The sequence below is a fragment of the Telmatherina bonti genome, assembly GCF_933228915.1.
Source record: "Telmatherina bonti genome assembly, chromosome: 1".
Lineage (NCBI taxonomy): Eukaryota > Metazoa > Chordata > Actinopteri > Atheriniformes > Telmatherinidae > Telmatherina > Telmatherina bonti.
The window spans coordinates 44981592-45005254 of NC_136619.1; positions in this window are offsets into that span (position 1 = coordinate 44981592).

The following is a 23663-nucleotide window of genomic DNA, read 5'->3' on the forward strand; positions in this document are numbered from 1 at the left end:
TCATGGTGATGTGGTGGAACAAGAGGTTCTCATGGTGATGTGGTGGAACGGGAGATTCTCATGGTGATGAGGTGGAACAAGAGGTTCTCATGGTGATGAGGTGGAACAAGAGGTTCTCATGGTGATGAGGTGGAACAAGAGGTTCTCATGGTGATGAGGTGGAACAAGAGGTTCTCATGGTGATGAGGTGGAACGGGAGATTCTCATCGTGATGAGGTGGAACGGGAGATTGTCATGGTGATGAGGTGGAACTGGAGATTCTCATCATGATGAAGTGGAACAGGAGATTCTCATGGTGATGTGGTGGAACGGGAGATTCTCATGGTGATGTGGTGGAACAAGAGGTTCTCATGGTGATGTGGTGGAACGGGAGATTCTCATGGTGATGAGGTGGAACAAGAGGTTCTCATGTTGATGAGGTGGAACAAGAGGTTCTCATGGTGATGAGGTGGAACAAGAGGTTCTCATGGTGATGAGGTGGAACAAGAGGTTCTCATGGTGATGAGGTGGAACAAGAGGTTCTCATGGCGATGAGGTGGAACGGGAGATTCTCATCGTGATGAGGTGGAACGGGAGGTTCTCATCGTGATGAGGTGGAACGGGAGATTCTCATCGTGATGAGGTGGAACGGGAGATTCTCATGGTGATAAGGTGAAACAGGCGATTTGTCATCTTGATGGGGTGGAACTGGAGATTCTCATCATGATGAGGTGGAACGGGAGATTCTCATGGTGATGAGGTGGAACGGGAGATTCTCATGGTGATGAGGTGGAACAAGAGGTTCTCATGGTGATGAGGTGGAACAATAGGTTCTCATGGTGATGAGGTGGAACGGGAGATTCTCATGGTGATGAGGTGGAACAAGAGGTTCTCATGGTGATGAGGTGGAACGGGAGATTCTCATCATGATGAGGTGGAACGGGAGATTCTCATCATGATGAGGTGGAACGGGAGATTCTCATGGTAATGAGGTGGAACGGGAGATTCTCATCATGATGAGGTGGAACGGGAGATTGTCATGGTGATGAGGTGGAACGGGAGATTCTCATCATGATGAGGTGGAACAGGAGATTCTCATGGTGATGAGGTGGAAAAGGAGATTCTCATGGTGATGAGGTGGAACAGGAGATTCTCATCATGATGAGGTGGAACGGGAGATTCTCTTGGTGATGAGGTGGAACGGGAGATTCTCATGGTGATGAGGTGGAACAAGAGGTTCTCATGGTGATGTGGTGGAACGGGAGATTCTCATGGTGATGAGGTGGAACAAGAGGTTCTCATGTTGATGAGGTGGAACAAGAGGTTCTCATGGTGATGAGGTGGAACGGGAGATTCTCATCGTGATGAGGTGGAACGGGAGATTCTCATGGTGATAAGGTGAAACAGGCGATTTGTCATCTTGATTGGGTGGAACTGGAGATTCTCATCATGATGAGGTGGAACGGGAGATTCTCATGGTGATGAGGTGGAACGGGAGATTCTCATGGTGATGAAGTGGAACAAGAGGTTCTCATGGTGATGAGGTGGAACAATAGGTTCTCATGGTGATGAGGTGGAACGGGAGATTCTCATGGTGATGAGGTGGAACAAGAGGTTCTCATGGTGATGAGGTGGAACGGGAGATTCTCATCATGATGAGGTGGAACAAGAGGTTCTCATGGTGATGAGGTGGAACGGGAGATTCTCATGGTAATGAGGTGGAACGGGAGATTCTCATCATGATGAGGTGGAACGGGAGATTGTCATGGTGATGAGGTGGAACGGGATATTCTCATCATGATGAGGTGGAACAGGAGATTCTCATGGTGATGAGGTGGAAAAGGAGATTCTCATGGTGATGAGGTGGAACGGGAGATTCTCATCATGATGAGGTGGAACGGGAGATTCTCATGGTGATGAGGTGGAATGGGAGATTCTCATGGTGATGAGGTGGAACGGGAGATTCTCATGGTGATAAGGTGAAACAGGCGATTTGTCATCTTGATGGGGTGGAACTGGAGATTCTCATCATGATGAGGTGGAACAGGAGATTCTCATCATGATGAGGTGGAACGGGAGATTCTCATGGTGATGAGGTGGAACGGGAGATTCTCATGGTGATGAGGTGGAACAGGAGATTCTCATCATGATGAGGTGGAACGGGAGGTTCTCGGGGTGATGAGGTGGAACGTGAGATTCTCATCATGACGAGGTGGAACCGGAGGTTCTCGGGGTGATGAGGTGGAACGGGAGATTCTCATCATGATGAGGTGGAACGAGAGATTCTAATGGTGATGAGGTGGAACAAGAGGTTCTCATGGTGATGAGGTGGAACAAGAGGTTCTCATGGTGATGAGGTGGAACGGGAGATTCTCGGGGTGATGAGGTGGAACGGGAGATTCTAATCATGATGAGGTGGAACGGGAGATTCTCATGGTGATATGGTGGAACGGGAGGTTCTCGGGGTGATGAGGTGGAACGGGAGATTCTCATCATGATGAGGTGGAACGGGAGATTCTCATGGTAATGAGGTGGAACGGGAGATTCTCATCATGATGAGGTGGAACGGGAGATTGTCATGGTGATGAGGTGGAACAAGAGGTTCTCATGGTGATGAGGTGGAACAAGAGGTTCTCATGGTGATGAGGTGGAAAAAGAAGTTCTCATGGTGATGAGGTGGAAAAAGAAGTTCTCATGGGGATGAGGTGGAACAAGAGGTTCTCATGGTGATGAGGTGGAACGGGAGATTCTCATCGTGATGAGGTGGAATGGGAGATTCTCATGGTGATAAGGTGAAACAGGCGATTTGTCATCTTGATGGGGTGGAACTGGAGATTCCCATGGTGATGTGGTGGAACGGGAGATTCTCATGGTGACGTGGTGGAACGGGAGGTTCTCATGGTGATGAGGTGGAACAAGAGGTTCTCATGGTGATGAGGTGGAACAAGACGTTCTCATGGTGATGAGATGGACCAAGAGGTTCTCATGGTGATGAGGTGGAACAAGAGGTTCTCATGGTGATGAGGTGGAACAAGAGGTTCTCATGGTGATGAGGTGGAACGGGAGATTCTCATCATGATGAGGTGGAACGGGAGATTCTCATCATGATGAGGTGGAACGGGAGGTTCTCGGGGTGATGAGGTGGAACGGGAGATTCTCATCATGATGAGGTGGAACGGGAGATTCTCATGGTGATCTGGTGGAACGGGAGGTTCTCGGGGTGATGAGGTGGAACGGGAGATTCTCATCATGATGAGGTGGAACGGGAGATTCTCATGGTGATGAGGTGGAACGGGAGATTCTCATGGTGATGAGGTGGAACGGGAGATTCTCATGGTGATGAGGTGGAATAGGAGATTCTCATGGTGATGTGGTGGAACGGGAGGTTCTCGGGTTGATGAGGTGGAACGGGAGATTCTCATCATGATGAGGTGGAACGCGAGATTCTCATGGTGATGAGGTGGAACGGGAGATTCTCATGGTGATGAGGTGGAACAAGAGGTTCTCATGGTGATGAGGTGGAACAAGAGGTTCTCATGGTGATGAGGTGGAACGGGAGATTCTCATGGTGATGAGGTGGAACGGGAGATTCTCATGGTGATGAGGTGGAACGGGAGATTCTCATCATGATGGGGTGGAACGGGAGATTCTCATGGTGATGTGGTGGAACGGGAGGTTCTCCGGGTGATGAGGTGGAACGGGAGATTCTCATCATGATGAGATGGAACGGGAGATTCTCATGGTGATATGGTGGAACGGGAGGTTCTCGGGGTGATGAGGTGGAACGGGAGATTCTCATCATGATGAGGTGGAACGGGAGATTCTCATCATGATGAGGTGGAACGGGAGATTCTAGTGGTGATGAGGTGGAACGGGAGATTCTCATGGTGATGAGGTGGAACGGGAGATTCTCATGGTGATGAGGTGGAACAGGAGATTCTCATGGTGATGTGGTGGAACGGGAGGTTCTCGGGTTGATGAGGTGGAACGGGAGATTCTCATCATGATGAGGTGGAACGCGAGATTCTCATGGTGATGAGGTGGAACGGGAGATTCTCATGGTGATGAGGTGGAACAAGAGGTTCTCATGGTGATGAGGTGGAACAAGAGGTTCTCATGGTGATGAGGTGGAACGGGAGATTCTCATGGTGATGAGGTGGAACGGGAGATTCTCATGGTGATGAGGTGGAACGGGAGATTCTCATCATGATGGGGTGGAACGGGAGATTCTCATGGTGATGTGGTGGAACGGGAGGTTCTCCGGGTGATGAGGTGGAACGGGAGATTCTCATCATGATGAGATGGAACTGGAGATTCTCATGGTGATATGGTGGAACGGGAGGTTGTCGGGGTGATGAGGTGGAACAGGAGATTCTCATCATAATGAGGTGGAACGGGAGATTCTCATGGTAATGAGGTGGAACGGGAGATTCTCATCATGATGAGGTGGAACGGGAGATTGTCATGGTGATGAGGTGGAACGGGAGATTGTCATGGTGATGAGGTGGAACAAGAGGTTCTCATGGTGATGAGGTGGAACAAGAGGTTCTCATGGTGATGAGGTGGAAAAAGAAGTTCTCATGGGGATGAGGTGGAACAAGAGGTTCTCATGGTGATGAGGTGGAACGGGAGATTCTCATCGTGATGAGGTGGAATGGGAGATTCTCATGGTGATAAGGTGAAAAAGGCGATTTGTCATCTTGATGGGGTGGAACTGGAGATTCCCATGGTGATGTGGTGGAACGGGAGGTTCTCGGGGTGATGAGGTGGAACGGGAGATTCTCATCATGATGAGGTGGAACGGGAGATTCTCATGGTGATCTGGTGGAACGGGAGGATCTCGGGGTGATGAGGTGGAACGGGAGATTGTCATCATGATGAGGTGGAACGGGAGATTCTCATGGTGATGAGGTGGAACGGGAGATTCTCATGGTGATGAGGTGGAACGGGAGATTCTCATGGTGATGAGGTGGAACGGGAGATTCTCATCATGATGGGGTGGAACGGGAGATTCTCATGGTGATGTGGTGGAACTGGAGGTTCTCCGGGTGATGAGGTGGAACGGGAGATTCTCATCATGATGAGATGGAACGGGAGATTCTCATGGTGATATGGTGGAACGGGAGGTTCTCGGGGTGATGAGGTGGAAAAGGAGATTCTCATCATGATGAGGTGGAACGGGAGATTCTCATGGTAATGAGGTGGAACGGGAGATTCTCATCATGATGAGGTGGAACGGGAGATTGTCATGGTGATGAGGTGGAACGGGAGATTGTCATGGTGATGAGGTGGAACAAGAGGTTCTCATGGTGATGAGGTGGAACAAGAGGTTCTCATGGTGATGAGGTGGAAAAAGAAGTTCTCATGGGGATGAGGTGGAACAAGAGGTTCTCATGGTGATGAGGTGGAATGGGAGATTCTCATGGTGATAAGGTGAAACAGGCGATTTGTCATCTTGATGGGGTGGAACTGGAGATTCCCATGGTGATGTGGTGGAACGGGAGGTTCTCGGGGTGATGAGGTGGAACGGGAGATTCTCATCATGATGAGGTGGAACGGGAGATTCTCATGGTGATCTGGTGGAACGGGAGGATCTCGGGGTGATTAGGTGGAACGGGAGATTGTCATCATGATGAGGTGGAACGGGAGATTCTCATGGTGATGAGGTGGAACGGGAGATTCTCATGGTGATGAGGTGGAACAGGAGATTCTCATGGTGATGTGGTGGAACGGGAGGTTCTCGGGTTGATGAGGTGGAACGGGAGATTCTCATCATGATGAGGTGGAACGCGAGATTCTCATGGTGATGAGGTGGAACGGGAGATTCTCATGGTGATGAGGTGGAACAAGAGGTTCTCATGGTGATGAGGTGGAACAATAGGTTCTCATGGTGATGAGGTGGAACGGGAGATTCTCATGGTGATGAGGTGGAACAAGAGGTTCTCATGGTGATGAGGTGGAACGGGAGATTCTCATCATGATGAGGTGGAACGGGAGATTCTCATCGTGATGAGGTGGAACGGGAGATTCTCATGGTAATGAGGTGGAACGGGAGATTCTCATCATGATGAGGTGGAACGGGAGATTGTCATGGTGATGAGGTGGAACGGAAGATTCTCATCATGATGAGGTGGAACAGGAGATTCTCATGGTGATGAGGTGGAAAAGGAGATTCTCATGGTGATGAGGTGGAACAGGAGATTCTCATCATGATGAGGTGGAACGGGAGATTCTCATGGTGATGAGGTGGAACGGGAGATTCTCATGGTGATGAGGTGGAACGGGAGATTCTCATGGTGATGAGGTGGAACAGGTGATTCTCATGGTGATGTGGTGGAACGGGAGGTTCTCGGGTTGATGAGGTGGAACGGGAGATTCTCATCATGATGAGGTGGAACGGGAGATTCTCTTGGTGATGAGGTGGAACGGGAGATTCTCATGGTGATGAGGTGGAACAAGAGGTTCTCATGGTGATGAGGTGGAACAAGAGGTTCTCATGGTGATGAGGTGGAACGGGAGATTCTCATGGTGATGAGGTGGAACGGGAGATTCTCATGGTGATGAGGTGGAACGGGAGATTCTCATCATGATGGGGTGGAACGGGAGATTCTCATGGTGATGTGGTGGAACGGGAGGTTCTCCGGGTGATGAGATGGAACGGGAGATTCTCATCATGATGAGGTGGAACGGGAGATTCTCATGGTGATGTGGTGGAACGGGAGGTTCTCGGGGTGATGAGGTGGAACGGGAGATTGTCATCATGATGAGGTGGAACGGGAGATTCTCATGGTAATGAGGTGGAACGGGAGATTCTCATCATGATGAGGTGGAACAAGAGGTTCTCATGGTGATGAGGTGGAACAAGAGATTCTCATGGTGATGAGGTGGAACAAGAGGTTCTCATGGTGATGAGGTGGAACGGGAGATTCTCATCGTGATGAGGTGGAACGGGAGATTGTCATGGTGATGAGGTGGAACTGGAGATTCTCATCATGATGAAGTGGAACAGGAGATTCTCATGGTGATGTGGTGGAACGGGAGATTCTCATGGTGATGTGGTGGAACAAGAGGTTCTCATGGTGATGTGGTGGAACGGGAGATTCTCATGGTGATGAGGTGGAACAAGAGGTTCTCATGTTGATGAGGTGGAACAAGAGGTTCTCATGGTGATGAGGTGGAACAAGAGGTTCTCATGGTGATGAGGTGGAACAAGAGGTTCTCATGGTGATGAGGTGGAACAAGAGGTTCTCATGGTGATGAGGTGGAACGGGAGATTCTCATCGTGATGAGGTGGAACGGGAGGTTCTCATGGTGATGAGGTGGAACGGGAGATTCTCATCGTGATGAGGTGGAACGGGAGATTCTCATGGTGATAAGGTGAAACAGGCGATTTGTCATCTTGATGGGGTGGAACTGGAGATTCTCATCATGATGAGGTGGAACGGGAGATTCTCATGGTGATGAGGTGGAACGGGAGATTCTCATGGTGATGAAGTGGAACAAGAGGTTCTCATGGTGATGAGGTGGAACAATAGGTTCTCATGGTGATGAGGTGGAACGGGAGATTCTCATGGTGATGAGGTGGAACAAGAGGTTCTCATGGTGATGAGGTGGAACGGGAGATTCTCATCATGATGAGGTGGAACGGGAGATTCTCATCATGATGAGGTGGAACGGGAGATTCTCATGGTAATGAGGTGGAACGGGAGATTCTCATCATGATGAGGTGGAACGGGAGATTGTCATGGTGATGAGGTGGAAAGGGAGATTCTCATCATGATGAGGTGGAACAGGAGATTCTCATGGTGATGAGGTGGAAAAGGAGATTCTCATGGTGATGAGGTGGAACAGGAGATTCTCATCATGATGAGGTGGAACGGGAGATTCTCTTGGTGATGAGGTGGAACGGGAGATTCTCATGGTGATGAGGTGGAACAAGAGGTTCTCATGGTGATGTGGTGGAACGGGAGATTCTCATGGTGATGAGGTGGAACAAGAGGTTCTCATGTTGATGAGGTGGAACAAGAGGTTCTCATGGTGATGAGGTGGAAAAAGAGGTTCTCATGGTGATGAGGTGGAACAAGAGGTTCTCATGGTGATGAGGTGGAACAAGAGGTTCTCATGGTGATGAGGTGGAACGGGAGATTCTCATCGTGATGAGGTGGAACGGGAGATTCTCATGGTGATAAGGTGAAACAGGCGATTTGTCATCTTGATGGGGTGGAACTGGAGATTCTCATCATGATGAGGTGGAACGGGAGATTCTCATGGTGATGAGGTGGAACGGGAGATTCTCATGGTGATGAAGTGGAACAAGAGGTTCTCATGGTGATGAGGTGGAACAATAGGTTCTCATGGTGATGAGGTGGAACGGGAGATTCTCATGGTGATGAGGTGGAACAAGAGGTTCTCATGGTGATGAGGTGGAACGGGAGATTCTCATCATGATGAGGTGGAACGGGAGATTCTCATCATGATGAGGTGGAACGGGAGATTCTCATGGTAATGAGGTGGAACGGGAGATTCTCATCATGATGAGGTGGAACGGGAGATTGTCATGGTGATGAGGTGGAACGGGAGATTCTCATCATGATGAGGTGGAACAGGAGATTCTCATGGTGATGAGGTGGAAAAGGAGATTCTCATGGTGATGAGGTGGAACAGGAGATTCTCATCATGATGAGGTGGAACGGGAGATTCTCATGGTGATGAGGTGGAATGGGAGATTCTCATGGTGATGAGGTGGAACGGGAGATTCTCATGGTGATAAGGTGAAACAGGCGATTTGTCATCTTGATGGGGTGGAACTGGAGATTCTCATCATGATGAGGTGGAACAGGAGATTCTCATCATGATGAGGTGGAACGGGAGATTCTCATGGTGATGAGGTGGAACGGGAGATTCTCATGGTGATGAGGTGGAACAGGAGATTCTCATCATGATGAGGTGGAACGGGAGGTTCTCGGGGTGATGAGGTGGAACGGGAGATTCTCATCATGACGAGGTGGAACCGGAGGTTCTCGGGGTGATGAGGTGGAACGGGAGATTCTCATCATGATGAGGTGGAACGAGAGATTCTAATGGTGATGAGGTGGAACAAGAGGTTCTCATGGTGATGAGGTGGAACAAGAGGTTCTCATGGTGATGAGGTGGAACGGGAGATTCTCGGGGTGATGAGGTGGAACGGGAGATTCTAATCATGATGAGGTGGAACGGGAGATTCTCATGGTGATGAGGTGGAACAAGAGGTTCTCATGGTGATGAGGTGGAACAAGAGGTTCTCATGGTGATGAGGTGGAACGGGAGATTCTCATGGTGATGAGGTGGAACATGAGATTCTCATGGTGATGAGGTGGAACAAGAGGTTCTCATGGTGATGAGGTGGAACAAGAGGTTGTCATGGTGATGAGGTGGAACGGGAGGTTCTCATGGTGATGAGGTGGAACGGGAGATTCTCATCATGATGAGGTGGAACGGTAGATTCTCAGTGATGAGGTGGAACGGGAGATTCTCATGGTGATGTGGTGGAACGGGAGATTCTCATGGTGATGAGGTGGAACAAGAGGTTCTCATGTTGATGAGGTGGAACAAGAGGTTCTCATGGTGATGAGGTGGAACAAGAGGTTCTCATGGTGATGAGGTGGAACAAGAGGTTCTCATGGTGATGAGGTGGAACAAGAGGTTCTCATGGTTATGAGGTGGAACGGGAGATTCTCATCGTGATGAGGTGGAACGGGAGATTCTCATGGTGATAAGGTGAAACAGGCGATTTGTCATCTTGATGGGGTGGAACTGGAGATTCTCATCATGATGAGGTGGAACGGGAGATTCTCATGGTGATGAGGTGGAACGGGAGATTCTCATGGTGATGAGGTGGAACAAGAGGTTCTCATGGTGATGAGGTGGAACAAGAGGTTCTCATGGTGATGAGGTGGAACGGGAGATTCTCATGGTGATGAGGTGGAACGGGAGATTCTCATGGTGATGAGGTGGAACGGGAGATTCTCATGGTGATGAGGTGGAACAGGAGATTCTCATCATGATGAGGTGGAACGGGAGGTTCTCGGGGTGATGAGGTGGAACGGGAGATTCTCATCATGACGAGGTGGAACCGGAGGTTCTCGGGGTGATGAGGTGGAACGGGAGATTCTCATCATGATGAGGTGGAACGGGAGATTCTAATGGTGATGAGGTGGAACAAGAGGTTCTCATGGTGATGAGGTGGAACAAGAGGTTCTCATGGTGATGAGGTGGAACGGGAGGTTCTCGGGGTGATGAGGTGGAACGGGAGATTCTAATCATGATGAGGTGGAACGGGAGATTCTCATGGTGATGAGGTGGAACAAGAGGTTCTCATGGTGATGAGGTGGAACAAGAGGTTCTCATGGTGATGAGGTGGAACGGGAGATTCTCATGGTGATGAGGTGGAACATGAGATTCTCATGGTGATGAGGTGGAACAAGAGGTTCTCATGGTGATGAGGTGGAACAAGAGGTTCTCATGGTGATGAGGTGGAACGGGAGGTTCTCATGGTGATGAGGTGGAACGGGAGATTCTCATCATGATGAGGTGGAACGGTAGATTCTCAGTGATGAGGTGGAACGGGAGATTCTCATGGTGATGTGGTGGAACGGGAGGTTCTCGGGGTGATGAGGTGGAACGGGAGATTCTCATGGTGGTGAGGTGGAACGGGAGATTCTCATCATGATGAGGTGGAACGGGAGATTCTCATGGTGATGAGGTGGAACGGGAGATTCTCATGGTGATGTGGTGGAACAAGAGGTTCTCATGGTGATGAGGTGGAACAGGAGATTCTCATGATGATGTGGTGGAACGGGAGATTCTCATGGTGATGAGGTGGAACAAGAGGTTCTCATGGTGATGAGGTGGAACAAGAGGTTCTCATGGTGATGAGGTGGAACGGGAGATTCTCATCATGATGGGGTGGAACGGGAGATTCTCATGGTGATGTGGTGGAACGGGAGGTTCTCGGGGTGATGAGGTGGAACGGGAGATTCTCATCATGATGAGGTGGAACGGGAGATTCTCATGGTGATGTGGTGGAACGGGAGGTTCTCAGGGTGATGAGGTGGAACGGGATATTCTCATCATGATGAGGTGGAATGGGGAGATTCTCATCATGATGAGGTGGAACGGGAGATTGTCATGGTGAAGAGGTGGAACGGGAGATTCTCATCATGATGAAGTGGAACAGGAGATTCTCATGGTGATGAGGTGGAACGGGAGATTCTCATCATGATGAGGTGGAACAGGAGATTCTCATGGTGATGAGGTGGAACAGGAGATTCTCATGGTGATGAGGTGGAACAGGAGATTCTCATGGTGTTGAGGTGGAACAGGAGATTCTCATGGTGATGAGGTGGAGCAGGAGATTCTCATGGTGATGTGGTGGAACGGGCGATTCTCATGGTGATGTGGTGGAACAAGAGGTTCTCATGGTGATGAGGTGGAACGAGAGATTCTCATCATGATGGGGTGGAATGGGAGATTCTCATGGTGATGAGGTGGAACGGGAGATTCTCATCATGATGAGGTTGAACAGGAGATTTTCATCATGATGAGGTGGAACGGGAGATTCTCATGGTGATGAGGTGGAACGGGAGATTCTCATCATGATGAGGTTGAAAAGGAGATTTTCATCATGATGAGGTGGAACGGGAGATTCTCATGGTGATGAGGTGGAACGGGAGATTCTCATCATGATGAGGTGGAACGGGAGGTTCTAATCATGATGAGGTGGAACAGGAGATTCTCATGGTGATGAGGTGGAACAGGAGATTCTCATGGTGATGAGGTGGAACAGGAGATTCTCATGGTGATGAGGTGGAACAAGAGGTTCTCATGGTGATGTGGTGGAACGGGAGATTCTCATGGTGATGTGGTGGAACAAGATGTTCTCATGGTGATGAGGTGGAACGGGAGATTCTCATGGTGATGAGGTGGAACAAGAGGTTCTCATGGTGATGAGGTGGAACGGGAGATTCTCATGGTGATGTGGTGGAACGGGAGATTCTCATCATCATGAGGTGGAACGGGAGATTCTCATGGTGATGAGGTGGAACGGGAGGTTCTCATGGTGATGAGGTGGAACGGGAGATTCTCAGTGATGAGGTGGAACGGGAGATTCTCATGGTGATGTGGTGGAACAAGAGGTTCTCATGGTGATGAGGTGGAACAGGAGATTCTCATGGTGGTGAGGTGGAACGGGAGATTCTCATGGTGGTGAGGTGGAACGGGAGATTCTCATCATGATGAGGTGGAACGGGAGGTTCTCGGGGTGATGAGGTGGAACGGGAGATTCTCATGGTGGTGAGGTGGAACGGGAGATTCTCATCATGATGAGGTGGAACGGGAGATTCTCATGGTGATGAGGTGGAACGGGAGATTCTCATGGTGATGTGGTGGAACAAGAGGTTCTCATGGTGATGAGGTGGAACAGGAGATTCTCATGATGATGTGGTGGAACGGGAGATTCTCATGGTGATGAGGTGGAACAAGAGGTTCTCATGGTGATGAGGTGGAACAAGAGGTTCTCATCATGATGAGGTTGAAAAGGAGATTTTCATCATGATGAGGTGGAACGGGAGATTCTCATGGTGATGAGGTGGAACGGGAGATTCTCATCATGATGAGGTGGAACGGGAGGTTCTAATCATGATGAGGTGGAACAGGAGATTCTCATGGTGATGAGGTGGAACAGGAGATTCTCATGGTGATGAGGTGGAACAGGAGATTCTCATGGTGATGAGGTGGAACAAGAGGTTCTCATGGTGATGTGGTGGAACGGGAGATTCTCATGGTGATGTGGTGGAACAAGATGTTCTCATGGTGATGAGGTGGAACGGGAGATTCTCATGGTGATGAGGTGGAACAAGAGGTTCTCATGGTGATGAGGTGGAACGGGAGATTCTCATGGTGATGTGGTGGAACGGGAGATTCTCATCATCATGAGGTGGAACGGGAGATTCTCATGGTGATGAGGTGGAACGGGAGGTTCTCATGGTGATGAGGTGGAACGGGAGATTCTCAGTGATGAGGTGGAACGGGAGATTCTCATGGTGATGTGGTGGAACAAGAGGTTCTCATGGTGATGAGGTGGAACAGGAGATTCTCATGGTGGTGAGGTGGAACGGGAGATTCTCATGGTGGTGAGGTGGAACGGGAGATTCTCATCATGATGAGGTGGAACGGGAGGTTCTCGGGGTGATGAGGTGGAACGGGAGATTCTCATGGTGGTGAGGTGGAACGGGAGATTCTCATCATGATGAGGTGGAACGGGAGATTCTCATGGTGATGAGGTGGAACGGGAGATTCTCATGGTGATGTGGTGGAACAAGAGGTTCTCATGGTGATGAGGTGGAACAGGAGATTCTCATGATGATGTGGTGGAACGGGAGATTCTCATGGTGATGAGGTGGAACAAGAGGTTCTCATGGTGATGAGGTGGAACAAGAGGTTCTCATGGTGATGAGGTGGAACGGGAGATTCTGATCATGATGGGGTGGAACGGAAGATTCTCATGGTGATGTGGTGGAACGGGAGGTTCTCATGGTGATGAGGTGGAACGGGAGATTCTCATCATGATGAGGTGGAACGGGAGATTCTCATGGTGATGTGGTGGAACGGGAGGTTCTCGGGGTGATGAGGTGGAACGGGAGATTCTCATCATGATGATGTGGAACGGGAGATTCTCATATTTATAAGGTGGAACGGGAGATTGTCATGGTGATGAGGTGGAACGGGAGATTCTCATCATGATGAGGTGGAACAGGAGATTCTCATGGTGATGAGGTGGAAAAGGAGATTATCATGGTGATGAGGTGGAGCAGGAGATTCTCATGGTGATGAGGTGGAACAAGATGTTCTCATGGTGATGAGGTGGAACAAGAGGTTCTCATGGTGATGAGGTGGAACGGGAGATTCTCATCATGATGAGGTGGAACGGGAGATTCTCATGGTGATGAGGTGGAACAGGAGATTCTCATGGTGATGTGGTGGAACAAGAGGTTCTCATGGTGATGAGGTGGAACAGGAGATTCTCATGATGATGTGTTGGAACGGGAGATTCTCATGGTGATGAGGTGGAACAAGAGGTTCTCATGGTGATGAGGTGGAACATTAGGTTCTCATGGTGATGAGGTGGAACGGGAGATTCTCATCATGATGAGGTGGAACGGGAGATTGTCATGGTGATGAGGTGGAACGGGAGATTCTCATCATGATGAGGTGGAACAGGAGATTCTCATGGTGATGAGGTGGAACAGGAGATTCTCATGGTGATGAGGTGGAGCAGGAGTTTCTCATGGTGATGAGGTGGAAGAAGATGTTCTCATGGTGATGAGGTGGAACAAGAGGTTCTCATGGTGATGAGGTGGAACGGGAGATTCTCATGGTGATGAGGTGGAACGGGAGATTCTCATCATGATGAGGTGGAACGGGAGATTCTCTGTGATGAGGTGGAACAGGAGATTCTCATGGTGATGTGGTGGAACGGGAGGTTCTCGGGGTGATGAGGTGGAACGGGAGATTCTCATGGTGATGAGGTGGAACGGGAGATTCTCATCATGATGAGGTGGAACGGGAGATTCTCATGGTGATGAGATGGAACAAAATGTTCTCATGGTGATGAGGTGGAACAAGAGGTTCTCATGGTGATGAGGTGGAACGGGAGATTCTCATGGTAATGAGGTGGAACGGGAGATTCTCATCATGATGAGGTGGAACGGGAGATTCTCATGGTGATGAGGTGGAACAGGAGATTCTCATGGTGATGTGGTGGAACAAGAGGTTCTCATGGTGATGAGGTGGAACAGGAGATTCTCATGATGATGTGGTGGAACGGGAGATTCTCATGGTGATGAGGTGGAACAAGAGGTTCTCATGGTGATGAGGTGGAACAAGAGGTTCTCATGGTGATGAGGTGGAACGGGAGATTCTCATCATGATGGGGTGGAACGGGAGATTTTCATGGTGATGTGGTGGAACGGGAGGTTCTCGGGGTGATGAGTTGGAACGGGAGATTCTCATGGTGATGAGGTGGAACGGGACATTCTCATCGTGATGAGGTGGAACAGGAGATTCTCATGGTGATGAGGTGGAACAGGAGATTCTCATGGTGATGAGGTGGAACGGGAGATTCTTATGGTGATGTGGTGGAACAAGAGGTTCTCATGGTGATGTGGTGGAACGGGAGATTCTCATTGTGATGAGGTGGAACAAGAGGTTCTCATCATGATGAGGTGGAACGGGAGATTCTCATGGTGATGTGGTGGAACGGGAGGTTCTCGGGGTGATGAGGTGGAACGGGAGATTCTCATGGTGATGAGGTGGAACGGGAGATTCTCATCATGATGAGGTGGAACGGGAGATTCTCATGGTGATGAGATGGAACGGGAGATTCTCATCATGATGAGGTGGAACGGGAGATTCTCATAGTGATGAGGTGGAACAGGAGATTCTCATGGTGATGTGGTGGAACAAGAGGTTCTCATGGTGATGAGGTGGAACAGGAGATTCTCAAGATGATGTGGTGGAACGGGAGATTCTCATGGTGATGAGGTGGAACAAGAGGTTCTCATGGTGATGAGGTGGAACAAGAGGTTCTCATGGTGATGAGGTGGAACGGGAGATTCTCATCATGATGGGGTGGAACGGGAGATTCTCATGGTGATGTGGTGGAACGGGAGGTTCTCGGGGTGATGAGGTGGAACGGGAGATTCTCATCATGATGAGGTGGAACGGGAGATTCTCGTGGTGATGTGGTGGAACGGGAGGTTCTCGGGGTTATGAGGTGGAACGGGAGATTCTCATCATGATGAGGTGGAACGGGAGATTCTCATCATGATGAGGTGGAACGGGAGATTGTCATGGTGATGAGCTGGAACGGGAGATTCTCATCGTGATGAGGTGGAACAGGAGATTCTCATGGTGATGAGGTGGAACAGGAGATTCTCATGGTGATGAGGTGGAATGGGAGATTCTCATGGTGATGTGGTGGAACAAGAGGTTCTCATGGTGATGTGGTGGAACGGGAGATTCTCATGGTGATGAGGTGGAACAAGAGGTTCTCATGGTGATGAGGTGGAACAAGAGGTTCTCATTGTGATGAGGTGGAACAAGAGGTTCTCATGGTGATGAGGTGGAACAAGAGGTTCTCATGGTGATAAGGTGGAACAGGAGATTTGTCATCTTGATGGGGTGGAACTGGAGATTCTCATTTTGATGTGGTGGAACGGGAGGTTCTCGGGGTGATGAGGTGGAACGGGAGATTCTCATGGTGATGTGGTGGAACGGGAGGTTCTCGGGGTGATGAGGTGGAACGGGAGATTCTCATGGGGATGTGGTGGAACAAGAGGTTCTCATGGTGATGTGGTGGAACGGGAGATTCTCATGGTGATGAGGTGGAACAAGAGGTTCTCATGGTGATGAGGTGGAACGGGAGATTCTCATCATGATGAGGTGGAACGGGAGATTCTCTTGGTGATGAGGTGGAACGGGAGATTCTCATGGTGATGAGGTGGAACAAGAGGTTCTCATGGTGATGAGGTGGAACAAGAGGTTCTCATGGTGATGAGGTGGAATGGGAGATTCTCATGGTGATGAGGTGGAACGGGAGATTCTCATGGTGATGAGGTGGAACGGGAGATTCTCATCATGATGGGGTGGAACGGGAGATTCTCATGGTGATGTGGTGGAACGGGAGGTTCTCCGGGTGATGAGGTGGAACGGGAGATTCTCATCATGATGAGGTGGAACGTGAGATTCTCATGGTGATGTGGTGGAACGGGAGGTTCTCGGGGTGATGAGGTGGAACGGGAGATTGTCATCATGATGAGGTGGAACGGGAGATTCTCATGGTAATGAGGTGGAACGGGAGATTCTCATCATGATGAGGTGGAACGGGAGATTGTCATGGTGATGAGGTGGAACTGGAGATTCTCATCATGATGAGGTGGAACAGGAGATTCTCATGGTGATGTGGTGGAACGGGAGATTCTCATGGTGATGTGGTGGAACAAGAGGTTCTCATGGTGATGTGGTGGAACGGGAGATTCTCATGGTGATGAGGTGGAACAAGAGGTTCTCATGGTGATGAGGTGGAACAAGAGGTTCTCATGGTGATGAGGTGGAACAAGAGGTTCTCATGGTGATGAGGTGGAACAAGAGATTCTCATGGTGATGAGGTGGAACAAGAGGTTCTCATGGTGATGAGGTGGAACGGGAGATTCTCATCGTGATGAGGTGGAACGGGAGATTGTCATGGTGATGAGGTGGAACTGGAGATTCTCATCATGATGAAGTGGAACAGGAGATTCTCATGGTGATGTGGTGGAACGGGAGATTCTCATGGTGATGTGGTGGAACAAGAGGTTCTCATGGTGATGCGGTGGAACGGGAGATTCTCATGGTGATGAGGTGGAACAAGAGGTTCTCATGTTGATGAGGTGGAACAAGAGGTTCTCATGGTGATGAGGTGGAACAAGAGGTTCTCATGGTGATGAGGTGGAACAAGAGGTTCTCATGGTGATGAGGTGGAACAAGAGGTTCTCATGGTGATGAGGTGGAACGGGAGATTCTCATCGTGATGAGGTGGAACAGGAGATTCTCATGGTGATAAGGTGAAACAGGCGATTTGTCATCTTGATGGGGTGGAACTGGAGATTCTCATCATGATGAGGTGGAACGGGAGATTCTCATGGTGATGAGGTGGAACGGGAGATTCTCATGGTGATGAGGTGGAACAAGAGGTTCTCATGGTGATGAGGTGGAACAAGAGGTTCTCATGGTGATGAGGTGGAACGGGAGATTCTCATGGTGATGAGGTGGAACGGGATATTCTCATGGTGATGAGGTGGAACGGGAGATTCTCATGGTGATGAGGTGGAACAGGAGATTCTCATCATGATGAGGTGGAACGGGAGGTTCTCGGGGTGATGAGGTGGAATGGGAGATTCTCATCATGACGAGGTGGAACGGGAGGTTCTCGGGGTGATGAGGTGGAACGGGAGATTCTCATCATGATGAGGTGGAACGGGAGATTCTAATGGTGATGAGGTGGAACAAGAGGTTCTCATGGTGATGAGGTGGAACAAGAGGTTCTCATGGTGATGAGGTGGAACGGGAGGTTCTCGGGGTGATGAGGTGGAACGGGAGATTCTAATCATGATGAGGTGGAACGGGAGATTCTCATGGTGATGAGGTGGAACAAGAGGTTCTCATGGTGATGAGGTGGAACAAGAGGTTCTCATGGTGATGAGGTGGAACGGGAGATTCTCATGGTGATGAGGTGGAACATGAGATTCTCATGGTGATGAGGTGGAACAAGAGGTTCTCATGGTGATGAGGTGGAACAAGAGGTTCTCATGGTGATGAGGTGGAACGGGAGGTTCTCATGGTGATGAGGTGGAACGGGAGATTCTCATCATGATGAGGTGGAACGGTAGATTCTCAGTGATGAGGTGGAACGGGAGATTCTCATGGTGATGTGGTGGAACGGGAGGTTCTCATGGTGATGAGGTGGAACGGGAGATTCTCATCATGATGAGGTGGAACGGGAGATTCTCATCATGATGAGGTGGAACGGGAGATTCTCTGTGATGAGGTGGAACGGGAGATTCTCATGGTGATGTGGTGGAACGGGAGGTTCTCGGGGTGATGAGGTGGAACGGGAGATTCTCATGGTGATGAGGTGGAAGGGGAGATTCTCATCATGATGAGGTGGAACGGGAGATTCTCATGGTGATGGGATGGAACAAAATGTTCTCATGGTGATGAGGTGCAACAAGAGGTTCTCATGGTGATGAGGTGGAACGGGAGATTCTCATGGTGATGTGGTGGAACGGGAGATTCTCATCATTATGAGGTGGAACGGGAGATTCTCATGGTGATGAGGTGGAACAGGAGATTCTCATGGTGATGTGGTGGAACAAGAGGTTCTCATGGTGATGAGGTGGAACAGTAGATTCTCATGATGATGTGGTGGAACGGGAGATTCTCATGGTGATGAGGTGGAACAAGAGGTTCTCATGGTGATGAGGTGGAACAAGAGGTTCTCATGGTGATGAGGTGGAACGGGAGATTCTCATCATGATGGGGTGGAACGGGAGATTCTCATGGTGATGTGGTGGAACGGGAAGTTCTCGGGGTGATGAGGTGGAACGGGAGATTCTCATCATGATGAGGTGGAACGGGAGATTCTCATGGTGATGTGGTGGAACGGGAGGTTCTCGGGGTTATGAGGTGGAACGGGAGATTCTCATCATGATGAGGTGGAACGGGAGATTCTCATCATGATGAGGTGGAACGGGAGATTGTCATGGTGATGAGCTGGAACGGGAGATTCTCATCGTGATGAGGTGGAACAGGAGATTCTCATGGTGATGAGGTGGAACAGGAGATTCTCATGGTGATGAGGTGGAACGGGAGATTCTTATGGTGATGTGGTGGAACAAGAGGTTCTCATGGTGATGTGGTGGAACGGGAGATTCTCATGGTGATGAGGTGGAACAAGAGGTTCTCATGGTGATGAGGTGGAACAAGAGGTTCTCATTGTGATGAGGTGGAACAAGAGGTTCTCATCATGATGAGGTGGAACGGGAGATTCTCTGTGATGAGGTGGAACGGGAGATTCTCATGGTGATGTGGTGGAACGGGAGGTTCTCGGGGTGATGAGGTGGAACGGGAGATTCTCATGGTGATGAGGTGGAACGGGAGATTCTCATCATGAGGTGGAACGGGAGATTCTCATGGTGATGAGATGGAACAAAATGTTCTCATGGTGATGAGGTGGAACAAGAGGTTCTCATGGTGATGAGGTGGAACGGGAGATTCTCATGGTGATGAGGTGGAACGGGAGATTCTCATCATGATGAGGTGGAACGGGAGATTCTCATAGTGATGAGGTGGAACAGGAGATTCTCATGGTGATGTGGTGGAACAAGAGGTTCTCATGGTGATGAGGTGGAACAGGAGATTCTCATGATGATGTGGTGGAACGGGAGATTCTCATGGTGATGAGGTGGAACAAGAGGTTCTCATGGTGATGAGGTGGAACAAGAGGTTCTCATGGTGATGAGGTGGAACGGGAGATTCTCATCATGATGGGGTGGAACGGGAGATTCTCATGGTGATGTGGTGGAACGGGAGGTTCTCGGGGTGATGAGGTGGAACGGGAGATTCTCATCATGATGAGGTGGAACGGGAGATTCTCATGGTGATGTGGTGGAACGGGAGGTTCTCGGGGTTATGAGGTGGAACGGGAGATTCTCATCATGATGAGGTGGAACGGGAGATTCTCATCATGATGAGGTGGAACGGGAGATTGTCATGGTGATGAGCTGGAATGGGAGATTCTCATCGTGATGAGGTGGAACAGGAGATTCTCATGGTGATGAGGTGGAACAGGAGATTCTCATGGTGATGAGGTGGAACGGGAGATTCTCATGGTGATGTGGTGGAACAAGAGGTTCTCATGGTGATGTGGTGGAACGGGAGATTCTCATGGTGATGAGGTGGAACAAGAGGTTCTCATGGTGATGAGGTGGAACAAGAGGTTCTCATTGTGATGAGCTGGAACAAGAGGTTCTCATGGTGATGAGGTGGAACAAGAGGTTCTCATGGTGATAAGGTGGAACAGGAGATTTGTCATCTTGATGGGGTGGAACTGGAGATTCTCATTTTGATGTGGTGGAACGGGAGGTTCTCGGGGTGATGAGGTGGAACGGGAGATTCTCATGGTGATGTGGTGGAACGGGAGGTTCTCGGGGTGATGAGGTGGAACGGGAGATTCTCATGGTGATGTGGTGGAACAAGAGGTTCTCATGGTGATGTGGTGGAACGGGAGATTCTCATGGTGATGAGGTGGAACAAGAGGTTCTCATGGTGATGAGGTGGAACGGGAGATTCTCATCATGATGAGGTGGAACGGGAGATTCTCTTGGTGATGAGGTGGAACGGGAGATTCTCATGGTGATGAGGTGGAACAAGAGGTTCTCATGGTGATGAGGTGGAACAAGAGGTTCTCATGGTGATGAGGTGGAACGGGAGATTCTCATGGTGATGAGGTGGAACGGGAGATTCTCATGGTGATGAGGTGGAACGGGAGATTCTCATCATGATGGGGTGGAACAGGAGATTCTCATGGTGATGTGGTGGAACGGGAGGTTCTCCGGGTGATGAGGTGGAACGGGAGATTCTCATCATGATGAGGTGGAACGAGAGATTCTCATGGTGATGTGGTGGAACGGGAGGTTCTCGGGGTGATGAGGTGGAACGGGAGATTCTCATGGTAATGAGGTGGAACAGGAGATTCTCATCATGATGAGGTGGAACGGGAGATTGTCATGGTGATGAGGTGGAACTGGAGATTCTCATCATGATGAGGTGGAACAGGAGATTCTCATGGTGATGTGGTGGAACGGGAGATTCTCATCGTGATGTGGTGGAACAAGAGATTCTCATGGTGATGTGGTGGAACGGGAGATTCTCATGGTGATGAGGTGGAACAAGAGGTTCTCATGGTGATGAGGTGGAACGGGATATTCTCATCATGATGAGGTGGAACGGGAGATTCTCTTGGTGATGAGGTGGAACGGGAGATTCTCATGGTGATGAGGTGGAACAAGAGGTTCTCATGGTGATGAGGTGGAACAAGAGGTTCTCATGGTGATGAGGTGGAACAAGAGGTTCTCATGGTGATGAGGTGGAACAAGAGATTCTCATGGTGATGAGGTGGAACAAGAGGTTCTCATGGTGATGAGGTGGAACGGGAGATTCTCATCGTGATGAGGTGGAACGGGAGATTGTCATGGTGATGAGGTGGAACTGGAGATTCTCATCATGATGAAGTGGAACAGGAGATTCTCATGGTGATGTGGTGGAACGGGAGATTCTCATGGTGATGTGGTGGAAAAAGAGGTTCTCATGGTGATGTGGTGGAACGGGAGATTCTCATGGTGATGAGGTAGAACAAGAGGTTCTCATGTTGATGAGGTGGAACAAGAGATTCTCATGGTGATGAGGTGGAACAAGAGGTTCTCATGGTGATGAGGTGGAACAAGAGGTTCTCATGGTGATGAGGTGGAACAAGAGGTTCTCATTGTGATGAGGTGGAACAAGAGGTTCTCATCATGATGAGGTGGAACGGGAGATTCTCTGTGATGAGGTGGAACGGGAGATTCTCATGGTGATGTGGTGGAACGGGAGGTTCTCGGGGTGATGAGGTGGAACGGGAGATTCTCATGGTGATGAGGTGGAACGGGAGATTCTCATGGTGATGAGATGGAACAAAATGTTCTCATGGTGATGAGGTGGAACAAGAGGTTCTCATGGTGATGAGGTGGAACGGGAGATTCTCATGGTGATGAGGTGGAACGGGAGATTCTCATCATGATGAGGTGGAACGGGAGATTCTCATGGTGATGAGGTGGAACAGGAGATTCTCATGGTGATGTGGTGGAACAAGAGGTTCTCATGGTGATGAGGTGGAACAGGAGATTCTCATGGTGATGAGGTGGAACAAGAGGTTCTCATGGTGATGAGGTGGAACGGGAGATTCTCATGGTGATGAGGTGGAACGGGAGATTCTCATGGTGATGAGGTGGAACGGGAGATTCTCATCATAATGGGGTGGAACAGGAGATTCTCATGGTGATGTGGTGGAACGGGAGGTTCTCCGGGTGATGAGGTGGAACGGGAGATTCTCATCATGATGAGGTGGAACGGGAGATTCTCATGGTGATGTGGTGGAACGGGAGGTTCTCGGGGTGATGAGGTGGAACGGGAGAATGTCATCATGATGAGGTGGAACGGGAGATTCTCATGGTAATGAGGTGGAACGGGAGATTCTCATCATGATGAGGTGGAACGGGAGATTCTCATCATGACGAGGTGGAACGGGAGGTTCTCATCATGATGAGGTGGAACGGGAGATTCTCATCATGATGAGGTGGAACGGGAGATTCTAATGGTGATGAGGTGGAACAAGAGGTTCTCATGGTGATGAGGTGGAACAAGAGGTTCTCATGGTGATGAGGTGGAACGGGAGGTTCTCGGGTTGATGAGGTGGAACGGGAGATTGTAATCATGATGAGGTGGAACGGGAGATTCTCATGGTGATGAGGTGGAACAAGAGGTTCTCATGGTGATGAGGTGGAACAAGAGGTTCTCATGGTGATGAGGTGGAACAAGAGGTTCTCATGGTGATGAGGTGGAACGGGAGGTTCTCGGGTTGATGAGGTGGAACGGGAGATTGTAATCATGATGAGGTGGAACGGGAGATTCTCATGGTGATGAGGTGGAACAAGAGGTTCTCATGGTGATGAGGTGGAACAAGAGGTTCTCATGGTGATGAGGTGGAACAAGAGGTTCTCATGGTGATGAGGTGGAACGGGAGGTTCTCATGGTGATGAGGTGGAACGGGAGATTCTCATCATGATGAGGTGGAACGGTAGATTCTCAGTGATGAGGTGGAACGGGAGATTCTCATGGTGATGTGGTGGAACGGGAGGTTCTCGGGGTGATGAGGTGGAACGGGAGATTCTCATGGTGGTGAGGTGGAACAGGAGATTCTCATCATGATGAGGTGGAACGGGAGATTCTCATGGTGATGAGGTGGAACGGGAGATTCTCATGGTGATGTGGTGGAACAAGAGGTTCTCATGGTG